Source organism: Bubalus bubalis, chromosome 3 (genome assembly GCF_019923935.1).
Source record: "Bubalus bubalis isolate 160015118507 breed Murrah chromosome 3, NDDB_SH_1, whole genome shotgun sequence".
Classification (NCBI taxonomy): Eukaryota; Metazoa; Chordata; class Mammalia; order Artiodactyla; family Bovidae; genus Bubalus; species Bubalus bubalis.
Genome location: NC_059159.1, coordinates 81970398 through 81985512, shown reverse-complemented (window position 1 = coordinate 81985512; position 15115 = coordinate 81970398).

Here is a 15115-nt window from a genome sequence, read left to right as displayed (position 1 = left end):
TTTATGGTCAGGTCAGTTAATTTTCTTGAGATAAAATTTCATCCAAGATAGAAAGAAAATAAGACAATAAATAAATTTAACTTGATATAAAAGTGACATGACCATAACAATAGCAAGTCACAAAGCTAGCATTTGAATTAAGTTTTTCCTTATGTCCAATCGTGAGTTTTTTCACATACATTTAATTGGAAATCCATACAACACTACTACATGATTTTATGCTATTGATTACCAATTCTAATTTTGTTGCACCTTGATTGCTACTAGCTGGTAGCATATAATTCTTAGATATTTAAAAAAAAAAAAAAACTTTTTCTTTTCAGTTTCAAGATAAAGACTATGAACTATAGAAAAGCAGACACTTTTCTGAAATTGAACCAACAATAATAGTTACAAATGCTCAAAAATATGGGAAGATACAGAATAATATACCTTCTAATATTATGTAAATGGAAAATGAGGTCCTTTGGATCACATATAGAGTTAGTGGCACTTATTCCAAGACTCCACCCATTTGCTCATTGATTGATCATTTATTACTATTGTGATTAGTGCTGTTTGTAGTAGAATCAGTGATATCAATAAGATGCAGAAGGTATTATAGCTTGATGGTGTATAGGATTCTTCATTGTAAATTTTTCCCCATATTTTCATGTTGTTTATTTACAACCTCCCCAGTAGGGGATACACTCTTTTAGTATTTCTGAACCATTCTTATATTGCAGGTGACCCACAGAGACTCTAACACCTAAAGTATATTGCATGTATCTTTGTTGGTTTGGGGCTTGCCTTGTGGCTCAGCTGGTAAAGAATCCGCCTGCAATGTGGGAGACCTAGGTTAGATCCCTGGGTTGGGAAGATCCCCTGGAGAAGGGAACGGCTACCCATTCCAGTATTATGGCCTGGAGAATTCCATGGACAGGATAGTCTGGGGTCACAAAGAGTCAGACACAACCGAGTGACTTTCACTTGTTGGTTTCATAATAAATGAGTAAATTGATAATTTGATTATTGAAAATCTTTTTTTTGAAAGAAAAATTCATCTACAAACAAAATCAAAATAAGATAAATGATTCCAGGCTGAAGAACATCTCACCAATACAGTATACTAACGCATATATATGGAATTTAGAAAGATGGTAACAATAACCCTGTGTACGAGACAGCAAAAGAGACACTGATGTATAGAACAGTCTTATGGACTCTGTGGGAGAGGGAGAGGGTGGGAAGATTTGGGAGAATGGCATTGAAACATGTAAAATATCATGTATGAAATGAGTTGCCAGTCCAGGTTCGATGCACGATACTGGATGCTTGGGGCTGGTGCACTGGGACGACCCAGAGGGATGGAATGGGGAGGGAGGAGGGAAGAGGGTTCAGGATGGGGAACACATGTATACCTGTGGTGGATTCATTTTGATATTTGGCAAATCTAATACAGTTATGTAAAGTTTAAAAATAAAATAAAATTTAAAAAAAAAAAAAAAAAAAAGAACATCTCTCACTAGGGTAACATAATTTACCTAAACTCATTGTCAAACTGAATACCAATAAAGATCCCAGGAACAAATCACTATTGAGTAATTTTGCCAAAATGAAAGTTATATCATGTCACTCCTGTGCAACACCTCCAAATGGATTCTGTATTCTCCCAGAGGATAAAAGCATTTTCCTTTTAGAGTGGCTCACACAGCACCATCTTACAAGACATTTGTCCTTCCTTTCATGTGGTCAGCGTCAGTCACATGCCTCCGCTCAGTTTCCTCCTGATACCAGGCACCTTTCAGACTTACAGACTTTTCATTTACCTCTGCCTAAGCAGAGACATTACTTTGCCAACAAAGGTCCATCTAGTCAAGGCTATGGTTTTTCCTGTGGTCGTGTATGAATGTGAGAGCTGGACCATAAAGAAAGCTGAGTGCTGAAGAATTGATGTTTTTGAACTGTGGTGTTGGAGAAGACTCTTTCGAGTCCCTTGGACTGCAAGGAGATGCAACCAGTCCATCCTACAGGAGATCAGTCCTGGGTGTTCATTGGAAGGACTGATGCTAAAGCTGAAACTCCAGTACTTTGGCCATCTCATGCAAAGAGTTGCCTCATTGGAAAAGACTCTGATGCTGGGAGGGATTGGGGGCAGGAGGAGAAGGGGACGACAGAGGATGAGATGGCTGGATGGCATCACCGACTCGATGGACGTGAGTCTGGGTGAACTCCGGGAGTTGGTGATGGACAGGGAGGCCTGGCGTGCTGTGATTCACCGGGTCGCAAAGAGTAGGACACGACTGAGCGACTGAACAGAACTGAACTGAGTATGTTTTTTCCCCAGATGACTGCAAGGAAAGGTTTTTTTACCTTCTTTAGTTTCGTATCAGCGAGACCTTCCCTAACTACTTACATAAATTGCAACTTCCCTGTCCCATAATCCACCCCACCCCCACCTCCACACACACAATTGCTCGGTATCTTCCCTTTTAGTCTAACTGTTTTTCAGAGTACTTACTACAAAACACTTAACAGCACTCATCCGATGGCAACCCACTCCAGTACCCTTGCCTGGAACATCCCATGGACGGAGGAGCCTGGTAGGCTGCAGTCCATGGGGTCTCTAAGAGTCGGACATGACTGACCGTCTTCACTTTCACTTTTCACTTTCATGCATTGGAGAAGGAAATGGCAACCCACTCCAGTGTTCTTGCCTGGAGGATCCCAGGAACGGGGGAGCCTGGTGGGCTTCCGTCTGGGGTCGCACAGAGTCGGACACGACTGAAGTGACTTAGCAGCAGCAGGAGCAGCAGCCTTTAACGTAACATACTGTTTCTTTATTGCCTTATTGTTGTTGTTATTCCCCACTCCAGTGCTCTTGCCTGGAAAATCCCATGGACAGAGGAGCCTGGTGGGCTGCAGTCCATGGGGTCACACAGAGTCGGACACGACTGAAGTGACTTAGCAGTAGCAGTAGCAGTTGTTGTTATTCAGTTAGTCAGTCCTGTTTGACTCTGCAAACCCATAGACTGCAGCTTGCCAGGCTTCCTTATCCTTCCCCATATCCCAGACCTTGCACAAACTCATGTCCATTCAGTCAGTGATGCCATCCATCCAACCATCTTGTCCTCTGTCATTCCCTTTTCCCTCGACCTTATATCCTTCCCAGCATCAGGGCCTTTTCCAATGAGTCTGCTCTTTCCTCACGTGGCCAAATTATTGGAGCTTCAGATTCAACATCAGTCCTTCCAATGAATATTCAGGACTGATTTCCTTTAGGATTGACTGGTTTGATCTTCTTGCAATCCAAGGGACTCTCAAGAGTCTTCTCCAACACCACAGTTCAAAAACATCAATTCTTCAGCCCTCAGTTTTCTTTATAGTCCAAATTTTACATCTATAAATGACTACTGGAAAAACCATAGCTTTAACTAGATGGACTTTTGTCGCCAAAATAATGCCTCTGCTTTTAAATACACTGTCTAGGTTTGTCATAGCTTTCTTCCAATGAGCAACAATCTTTTAATTTCATGGCTGCAATCACCATCTGCAGTGACTTTGGTGCCCAAGAAAATAAAGTCTGTCACTGTTTCCATTGTTTCCCATCTGTTTGCCATGAAGTGATGGGACCGGTTGCCATGATCTTAGTTTTTTTAACGTTGTCTAAAGTCAACTTTTCTACTCTCTTCTTTCACCTTTGTCAAGAGGCTCTTTAGTTCCTCTTTGCTTTTTGCCATAAGGGTGGTGTCATCTGCATATCTGCGGTTATTGATATTTCTCCTGGCAATCTTAATTCCAGCAGTGCTTCATCCAGCCTGGCATTTCACATGATGTACTCTGCATAGAAGTTAAGTAAGTAGGGTGACAATATACAGCCTTGAAATACTCCTTTTCCTGATTTGGAACCGGTCTGTTGTCCCATTCATGGTTCTAACTGTTTCTTCTTGACCTGCATACAGGTTTCTCAGGAGGCAGGTAAGGTGCTCTGGTATTCCCATCTCGTTAAGAATTTTCCACAATTTGTTGTGATCCACACAGTCAAAAGCTTTGGCATAGTCAGTAAAGCAGAAGTAGATGTTTTTCTGTAACTCCCTTGCTTTTTTGATGATCCAGCAGATGTTGGCAATTTGATCCCTGGTTCCTCTGCCTTTCTAAATCCAGCTTGAACATCTGGAAGTTCTCAGTTCACATAGAACCAAAGTTCTCTGTTGAAGCCTAGCTTGGAGAATTTTGAGCATTACATTGCTAGCATGTGAAATGAGTGCTATTGTGCAGTAGTTTGAATATTCTTTGGCGTTGCCTTTCTTTGGGATTGGAATGAAAACTGACCTTTTCTGGTCCTGTGGCCACTGCTGAATATTCCAAATTTGCTGGTGTATTGATTGCAGCACTTTCACAACATCATCTTTTCAGATTTGAAATAGCTCAGCTGGCATTCCATCACCTCCTTGTTCAAGGTGATGCTTTCTAACGCCCACTTGACTTCGGACTCCAGATTGTCTGGCTCTAGGTGAGTGATCACATCATGGTGCTTATCTGTGTCATGAAGATCTTTTTTTGTATAATTCTGTGTATTCTTGCTACCTCTTTTTAATAACTTGTGCTTCTGTTAAGCCCATTTATTGTTTCTGTCCTTTATTGTCTCCATCTTTGCATGAAATATTCCCTTGGTGTGTCTAATGTTCTTGAAGAAATTTTTAGTCTTTCCCAATCTATTGTTTTCCTCTATTTCTTTGCACTGATCACTTAGGAAGTGATCTCTCCCTGCTATTCTTTGGAACTCTGCATTCAGATGGGTGTATCTTTCTGTTTCTATTTCCTCTACCAAAATATATGTTTTAAGATGATTAGGAAGATTTTTGCTTGGTTGGCATATCCTCTGGCCTTGAATAGTGTCTGACACATAGTCAGTGCACAATACATGCTATTTATTAAATGGATAACATGATCAGTATTAGCTTTAGTGTATCTAGAAATGAATATTTTAGTCTCAATGTTTCTGTGATTTGACAGGCTGTATTATGGTTTTGAACAGCAAAGAATCCTTTTGAAATATTTTTCCATTTTTTTTTCCAGTAATTTCCGTGTCATGAAATTTTCCCATGATGTGTGTGCACTTCATGTCTTAGCTTTTGTTGGATGACAGTGTAGGAGATTGAGGTCCACTCCATAGGACATAATTTTATTCTAAGGCATAATAACGTTAAGGACAGAGACAATTACCAGATCATTCCTATTTTATCTAATTATTTTTTTTGCTTTGTTTTTACCAAAATAGCTGAAATTGGTCTGAATTGTTTTACTTCTTTTCTCAATTTTAATCGTCTAGTTCAGGCATGAGCAACAATGACTGGTGGCCCTGACTTGCTTCACTTTGTATTTTTTTTTTTTGTTTGTTTTGCTTTGTCTTTTTGTTTTAATAGCCAATGAGCTAAATATAGTTTTAATGGTTATATTTTAAGTGATTATGTAAATATCTTCATAATAGCATTGACTTTCCTTTTTTATTTTAACCTACAAAGCCTAAAATATTTACGTGCCCTTTAAGGAAAACTTGCCAACCTGTTTTCTAGTTATTTGATGTTAAATAAGGATCTGAAACTTATGAACAAGATGATAAAATTAACAGGTCCCATATTAGTTGAATACCTACTATGTGCTTATTAACACTATAAGCACTTTTCATACACTATTTTAAGTTCTTAATATTCTGTCAAGTAAGATATTTTTAACAATGGTTTTACATGTGAGTGAATAAAAGCTCATAAAGATAAATCATGTGGTAAATGTCACATTAGCAGTTTCTCCAACTATTTTGGAATGAAAACCTTGGCTTACTAAACCTCCCCAAAATTTAACTCCTCTCAACCTTGGTGCCAAACAACTACAATAAAAGTAGCAACAGCAACAATAACAATAAAATAAGGCCAAGTAAGGGGAAAAATTAAGACTCAATGAATAAAATATCAATTCCTGTGGGCAGTCTACTATCTTTGTTTATAGGACTGTCTTATATTTGCTGCTCTGTTTCAGTAATGTATAAAGAAAGATGGAGTTTGTCAGCTTGTAGCCAGGAAAGTAAAGAACTCTTGCCAATATCCAAATATCCCATTTGGTAGTTGATCATGACTTTGTCCTTACACATGTTACCACAACTGTGGGGGCTGCATCTTGATCTCTGAGTGGTAGGCTGTGAGCAGAAACTGTGCTTGCTAAAACAAAATAAAATGTTCCCAAGGTAAAGTCAACGTGAGTTGAATTTTACACCAGAAATATTTTGTAATACGTTGATCCCATAAATAATAAAACGGCCCTGAAATTTTTGGATATTTATGTTGAGAGACTCTCTTCAAAGAATAGATTATATGCTTATTTCTTTTATGGACAAAGACTGAGAGAAGTAGCTCTCAGGTGTGAATTAACACTGGATGGTTTCATAGAAATGAATGTTCATAAAATTTTTATTTGACCTATGTGAAATCGAAAGTACACAATAAGTGACATAGTATGTTTGAAATAGAGAGTCAGGAATAAAATTTCATGCATTCCATATTACCTCTTGTGAGATATACAGTTAACTTTTAAAGCAAGCTAATCCTTTGACAATTTTCCATGTATAAATGTTTAAAAATACATAGCAAATAATCTCTCTGCAAAATTATATATATGTATACATATACATACAAAATATTCATATATATAACATATATAAATCAGTGTATATTCACACACGTGCAAGCATATAATTTATACACATACCTTTACCTTTCTATAATATATAAACAAAACATTTCTTTTTTCAAGGTAGACAACCATTAAGAAAAGTCCATTTCCCAGGGAACTATAGCATATCCAGTTATTAGTGTATTGTGCTTGTAATTTCTGCTAATTTTCCTGATGGAATTGCTTAATGTTATTTAGTGATGAATAGGCAGGGAGTCCGGAGAAGGTAATGGCACCCCACTCCAGTACTCTTGCCTGGAAAATCCCATGGATGGAGGAGCCTGGTGGGCTGCAGTCCATGGGGTCGCTAAGAGTTGGACAGGACTGAGTGACTTCACTTTCACTTTCACTTTCATGCATTGGAGAAGGAAATGGCAACCCGCTCCAGTGTTCTTGTCTGGAGAATCCCAGGGAAGGTGGAGCCTGATGGGCTGCCATCTATGGGGTCGCACAGAGTAGGACACGACTGAAGCAACTTAGCAGCAGCAGCAGCAGCAGCAGGCAGGGAGTCAGCTTAGAACATAACATTACATATGATCAATATCTAATGATACAGAGAGCACTAGTCTGGTATGCAATCTAAAAAAGTGAAAAACACATGGGAAAAAAATCAGAGACAATTTGAATGTTAGGGATATTGGTAATATGGCAGTTCAAAATCCTGATAGGTGATTTCTACGGTATTTCCACAATTTAATAGTGCAAAATGATGAAAACACATTTTCTCCTATTTATCTTGCAATTTTATGTTTCATTTATATAAATATTTTCAAAGGAGATTACCAGCCTCTATATTCCTGCTGCTACTGCTAAGTTGCTTCAGTCGTGTCCAACTCTGTGCGACCCCATAGACAGCAGCCCACCAGGCTGCCCCGTCCCTGGGATTCTCCAGGCAAGAACACTGGAGTGGGTTGCCATTTCCTTCTCCAATGCATGAAAGTGAAAAGTGAAAGTGAAGACGGTCAGTCATGTCCGACTCTTAGAGACCCCATGGACTGCAGCCTACCAGGCTCCTCCGTCCATGGGATGTTCCAGGCAAGGGTACTGGAGTGGGTTGCCATTGCCTTCTCTATATTCCTAGTAGCTAGAATTCTAATTTCTATTAAATTCAATATTGATTTTTAATTTGTTGGATAGTAAATATTAGGTGAATCAATATTAAATTATTAAAGAGAAATAAGTTGAATTAATAAGGGAATTAGTAATAAAATGATAATGTTTTGGAGAATTCCTGGTAAAGATGGTAGAAAACTAGAACTTCCATGACAGAAAGAAAGTTAAGGAGATATTTCACCAGGTTCAAAAGTTCTTTGAATAAAAGTCAAATTATTTGTTTTATACTCTATTTAACAAATATCTCTATTTAAAGTTAGTCCTAAAGGTATTTTGTTTTAGACTTGAAAGTTTTATATCTATTTTCTTTTAAAAGGAAGTTAAAATATAAGTAGAATCATACGAGTTATTAGAGTGCCCATATATTTAATATTTAGAGTTAAAAATAACTGCCAAGATAAATCACTGGACATTTATATCACTTAAAATTGTCACCTGGATCCAATGAACTATAATTTTTTTTTAAGTAAAACTTGTGTTCTTGAAGTTCATCTTTGAAAACTGTAAATGAAAAAAAAAGTGTTATATGTAGTCTAAATCTTAAGAGTATCTCAGTAAATATTTTTGTATAAAATTCACATTTGTTGTTGTTCAGTCACTCAGTTGTGTTGTACTCTTTGCGACCCCACGGACTGCAGCACGCCAGACTTCCCTGTCCTTCACTACCTCCTGGAGTTTGCTCATATTCATGTCCATTGAGTCAGTGATGCCATCCAACCATCTCATCCTCTGTTATCCCTTTCTCCTCCTGCCTTCAATCTTTCCCAGCATCAGGGTCTTTTCTAGTGAGTGGGCTCTTCACATCAGGTGGCCAAAGTATATTTTTGGTTATTATTAGGATTTCCTGTCTTTATACTTAAGATTAACCAAGTGGTATTTCTAGCTATAAAAGATCCAGCAAAAGTAAGGTAACCAACCATTTACACACCACAAACTGTGCTCTGAAGTTTCCAGGGTTCTAAAACCCCAAGAGAACCTTGAGTTTATTCTCCTTTCAAATTAAAGGCAAATTTTGCTAGTAAATTCCATACTTATTTTTTCATTGCAAGCTGGCAGCAAGGGGAATTTTCCCATTACACTTTGTAGTGTTTGGAGGAGGGATAGTGGTTTTTTTGTAGTACATGTCATTAAAACTTTGTTGACTTTATGATTTCAACAATTTGCCAGACTGTTTCAGGATATTGTTGCTACCACAGCAGCTGCATTGCTTCCTTTTTGCATGCATGATTCAAAGGAAGGGGAAATTTTTGTCTAGCTCCTGATTAGAATTAGGGCTCTAATGTTGGTAGTAACTTTGGAGACCATCTTATGTATCAAGATTTACTCCTTTTTATACAATGAGAAAATAAAAATCCAAGACTTTGAGATGATGCCAAGTGTTCTACAATAGAGTGCAACTTAGAATCTGAGTAATTTGACTCCCGCTCATTTCTGTTTCTATGTCAATTACTCTGCCACTAGAATGTGATCTATGGAATGTCTAGGAGAATAGGGAATTATTAACTTCCATGTTCTTAGAACCAAGATTGTTTGTGAAAATGCAGTTTTCTTTGTTTTGCTGGCATACAGTGGTCAGAGAGATTTACCTGAAAGATATTTTTCCTTCATTGTTAGCAAATAAAATTTGCATTTTATTATATCTAGTCTGTGGTCTTATTATTAGCCTGCATACATTGCTTAGATAATGAGTACTAAAAATATGATAAATACAAGATTAGTTCTCAGTGTTACTGTTAACATAAGGAAACAGTAATGTAGATAACATAAGGATAATAATCATAAATACATAGTACATCTTAAGGTTTTGTTTGCTCAAAAATTTGTCTTCTCAATTATGTATTACTTAGAGTAACACTGACATTGATGTTTTTTAAAATTTTTTGGTCTACATATAAACTGATGAATAGAAAATATCCCAGAAGGGTATTCTCAGATACTGAGAAGTTTTTCTGCAATTCAGTCTATGATACCACAGTCCACTGAGTGTGTAGGCCACCCAGAGATAATGTGGAGCTTATTGCTTATTAAAGTATATTGCCATTTACTTTGACCCTTGACAAACTCTATTCTTCAAGGTTTTTCCTCTACCCTTCTTTTCCCCTCTTGACAGGTAATGATTTCAAAAGATCTATTAGATATTATATGCATAATGAAAGTGCAAAGCTTGCTGTCAGGTACAATAGACTGCATTTTTATTTGAGGCCTCAAAGTTATACTATGTCATGGGTACCTGGAAGGTCAGCAAAGATGGTACATGCTTCCTATCTCATTTCTTTGGTAGATATTAACAAGGTTACTTGGTTAATGCATAATCGTTCGCTTTTCTTTACCCCTTCTCTATCTCAAAGGTCATTTTATTCTTCCCCAAGCAGGTCAGTGATGTTCTCTATTCTAATGGTCTGTCCTATACATTATTATGCACTTTGTAGGTTTGCAATAATATAGAATAATAAAACTTGGTTCGTTGATTTTCTTCTTATAGACATTATTGTGTTAAATTCTAAAAGATAACACATTTAAAACATCAGCCATAATTCTATCAATTTTTATTTATATATATTCTCTTTCACATGCATATTTTTTAACATAGTCACAATCACAATGTAGATACCATGTTATATATTTCTTTTCATTCTTATAATTTTACTCTTAAGTATTATAAATGGTGGTCTTAATTAGTCTTTTAATGACTATGGATAATTTTACCCTTTTGATACACCAGGCATTTCTTTAAGTGTCCTCAAAAGTTGGACCTTTTTTTGAGCATTACCAATAATGGTGCAACAAATGTTTTCATGCATACTAGTTTGAAATTCTATTGAATTGTTTCCTTAGGGTACAATCCTAAAATTGGAGTGGTTTAGAAAATGAATGTATTATTATAAGACATTTGACATAAATTCTTATCACAATTTCCAAAAGGTATGCATAAAACTCAATGCCATCAGCTCTAAGAAGTCAATTTCATTGTAACTATGTTCATTCACTATGATCATTTGTATTTTCCCTCTTATATTGGCATAAGTTATTCCTGGTGGCTCAGATAATAAAGAACCTGCCTGCAATGAGGAGACCCAGATTCACTCCCTAAGTTGGAAAAATCCCCTGGAGAAGGGAATGGTAACCCACTCCAGTATTCTTGCCTGGAGAATTCTATAGACAGAGGAGCCTGGCAAGCTACAGTCCACAGAGTCACAAAGAGTCACACACAACTGAGTGACTAACACAAACATACTCTAGTGATTTTATTTTTATAAAAATTCCTCATAACCTTTCATGTACTTATATTAGACCCCTCATTTTCTCCTGATAAATGTTTTCAACTATTACATTGGAGTGATTCATAATAATCAACTTTTATTCTGAAAAGAACACAGTTTAAGTTTATATGTTTACATTTCTGAATATTGTTTAGGTGATCTCTTCTGTGATTTCAAAGCTATGAAATTTGTTTTCCTTCACATGGCTGACAAATAATCCTTATATTTTAAGACTGTTTTTAAGTTGATCTGACAAGTGTTTGATTGTAAATAGAATTCATCATGGTGCATGCATTAATTTTGGCATATAATCCACCTTGTCCATTTCAGTTTTCCTAATATCAGTTCAGTTCAGTCACTAAGTCATTCCAACTCTTTGTGACCCCATGATTTGCAGCACGTCAGGCCTCCCTGTCCATCACCAACTCACAGAGTCCACCCAAACCCATGTCCATCAAGTTGGTGATGCCATCCAACCATCTCATCCTCTGTCATCCCCTTCTCCTCCTGCCCTCAGTCTTTCCCAGCACCAGGGTCTTTTCCAATGAGTCAACCCTTTGCATGAGGTGGCCAAAGTATTGGAGTTTCAGCTTCAACATCAGTCCTTCCAATGAACACCCAGAACTGATCTCCTTTAGGATGGACTGGTTGGATCTCCTTGCAGTCCAAGGGACTCTCAAGAGTCTTCTCCAACATCACCATTCAAAAGCATCAATTCTTCAGTGCTCAGCTTTTTTTATAGTCCAACTCTCACATCCATACATGACCACTGGAAAAACCATAGCTTTGACGAGATGGACCTTTGTTGGCAAAGTAATGTCTCTGCTTTTGAATATGCTATCTAGGTTGGTCATAACTTTCCTTCCAAGGAATAAGCGTCTTTTAATTTCATGGCTGCAGTCACCATCTGCAGTGATTTTGGAGCCCAGAAAAATAAAGTCTGACACTGTTTCCACTGTTTTCCCATCTATTTCCCATGAAGTGATGAGACTGGATGCCATGATCTTCGTTTTCTGAATGTTGAGCTTTAAGCCAACTTTTTCACTCTCCTCTTTCACTTTCATCAAGAGGCTTTTTAGTTCCTCTTTACTTTCTGCCATAAGGGTGGTGTCATCTGCATATCTGAGTTTATTGATATTTCTCCCAGCACTCTTGATTCCAGCTTGTGCTTCTTCCAGCTCAGCGTTTCTCATGATGCACTCTGCATAGAAGTTAAATAAGCAGGGTGACAATATACAGCTTTGACATATTCCTTTTCCTATTTGGAACCAGTCTGTTTTTCCATGTCCAGTTCTAACTGTTGCTTCCTGACCTGCATATAGATTTCTCAAGAGGCAGGTCAGGTGGTCTGGTATGCCCATCTCTTTCAGAATTTTCCAGTTTATTGTGATCCACACAGTCAAAGGCTTTGTCATAGTCAATAAAGCAGAAATTTTTCTGCTATTTAAGTAACGGTTTTGAACTTGCAATTTTAGAATTCTCATTGTATCTTAATGAAAATATCTCCCATCCAAACTTCTAATCTTGTAGTTTAGTTTGAATGCTACCAAAAAAATAGTATTTTGTTTATGATTAAATTACTTCATCAATAAAAGGTTTGAGAGGACCATTCATGCTATTGCATGTAGCTATAATTCACCAAATTAAACTTAATTATGTCCTTATTTATCTTTTGTACTACTGATGAACATTAAAGTTGTTGCTATTATGAATAAAACAAATAAATATTCTTAGATATGTTATTTGCTGCATGAATGTCTGTTGTATAAATAGTTAGGAATAGAATTGCTAGGTCAGAACACCAGCATTTGATTCCACTTAGTTAATAATGGCAAAGTGTTTTACAAAATTATTTAACCAATATGTACTCTGGCAACAGGGTTTGTGAAATTCAGTTGCTCCACAGTCTTTAAATCGCATGACATTTTAAGTCATTATAATATTAACCATATCAGGGGGAAATTCACATGTACTGATTTCTGGAATTTGGTTCCTGTTTCAAAGTTTTATTAGGTATTTGGGTATTTTTTAATTTTTACTTTATTGCACCTTTCTTCTATTCAATTTTCAGGTTTTTTTCTTATCAATTTGTGGATTCTTTGATGTTATTCTGCATATGAGCATTTTATGTGTTACATGTATGGCGAATATATTATCCCATTGGATGCCTTGCCTTTTCAGTGTCATAGTTGGGATTTTGATAAATTTATCATTCTTTCTCTTGTGGTCAGTGTTCTGTATCTAATTTAAGAAATTCTTTCCTTACCCAGAGCCTCAAAACTAGTCTTTGTATGGCCTTCTAAAATCTTTGTTGAAGTAGTCTTCATAATTAAATCTAGAGTTAACAAGGTATTGATGGATCTGTGAAATATGAAGCTGAGGACTGATGTTTTTCTCTGTGTGTGTGTCCTCAGTCATGTCTGACTCTTTGAGACCCCTGGACTGTGGCCCACTAGGCTCCTCTGTCCAGGGGATATCCCAGTTAAGAATATTGAAGTGGGTTGCCTTAAACACCCACCCTTTATTATTATTAAAACTTTAAAATCTATGTTTAATTTATTTTTTATTAACTGTCCTTTACCATTTATAATAAAGCAAGTCTCCATATTTACATGACTCAATTTTTGGCCCTTTGGTCTTAGAGTTCAATTTTGGGTCAGTAGTACATGATATTAGTTATTGTACTTGGGCAAACGTTGGGAGATAGTGAAGGACAGGGAACCCTGGCATGCTTCAGTCCATGTGGCACGAAGAGCTGGACATGTCTTGGTGAATGAACAACAACAACTTTACATTAAGTTTGCTGTTCTATGGAACAAACTTCCTACTTTGTTACTAGTGAGTCTTACCTATTCTGGTCTGGTTGTATTGCCATATCAATTTTAGAAGTACTTTATTTCTTCACTCCTATCCTACAAAAAGCAAAACAAAATACTTGGTCATGTAAAAGTTTTATTGTGATCCTGAATGCAGAGTTCCAAAGAATAGCAAGGAGAGATAAGAAAGCCTTCCTCAGCGATCAATGCAAAGAAATAGAGGAAAATAACATGATGGGAAAGACTAGAGATCTCTTCAAGAAAATTAGAGATACCAAGGGAACATTTTATGCAAAGATGGGCTTGATAAAGGACATAAATGGTATGGACCTAACAGAAGCAGAAGATATTAAGAAGAGATGGCAAGAATACACAGAAGAACTGTAGGAAACAGAGCTTCATGACCAAGATAATCTTGATGGTGTGATCACTCACCTAGAGCCAGACATCCTGGAATGTGAAGTCAAGTGGGCCTTAGAAAGCATCACTATGAACAAAGCTAGTGGAGGTGATGGAATTCCAGTTGCACTACTTCAAACCCTGGAAGATGATGCTGTGAAATTGCTGCACTCAATATGCCAGCAAATTTGGAAAACGCAGCAGTGGCTACAGAACTGGAAAAGGTCAATTTTCATTCCAATCCTAAAGAAAGGCAATGCCAAAGAATTGCCTGTGCCTACCGCACAATTGCACTCATCTCACACGCTAGTAAAGTAATGCTCAAAAATCTCCAAGCCAGGCTTCAGCAATATGTGAACCGTGAACTTCCAGATGTTCAAGCTGGTTTTAGAAAAGGCAGATGAACCAAAGATCAAATTGACAACATCTGCTGGATCATGGAAAAAGGAAGAGAGTTCCAGAAAAACATCTATTTCTGCTTTATTGGCTATGCCAAAGCCTTTGACTGTGTGGATCACAATAAACTGTGGAAAATTCTGAAAGAGATGGGCATACCAGATCACCTGATCTGCCTCTTGAGAAACCTGTATGCAGGTCAGGAAGCAACAGTTAGAAATGGACATGGAACAACAGACTGGTTCCAAATAGGAAAAGATGTACATCAAGGCTGTATATTATCACCCTGCTTATTTAACTTCTATGCAGAGTACATCATGAGAAACACTGGGCTGGAAGAAGCACAAGCTGGAATCAAGATTGCTGGGAGAAATATCAATAACCTCAGATATGCAGATGACACCACCCTTATGGCAGAAAGTGAAG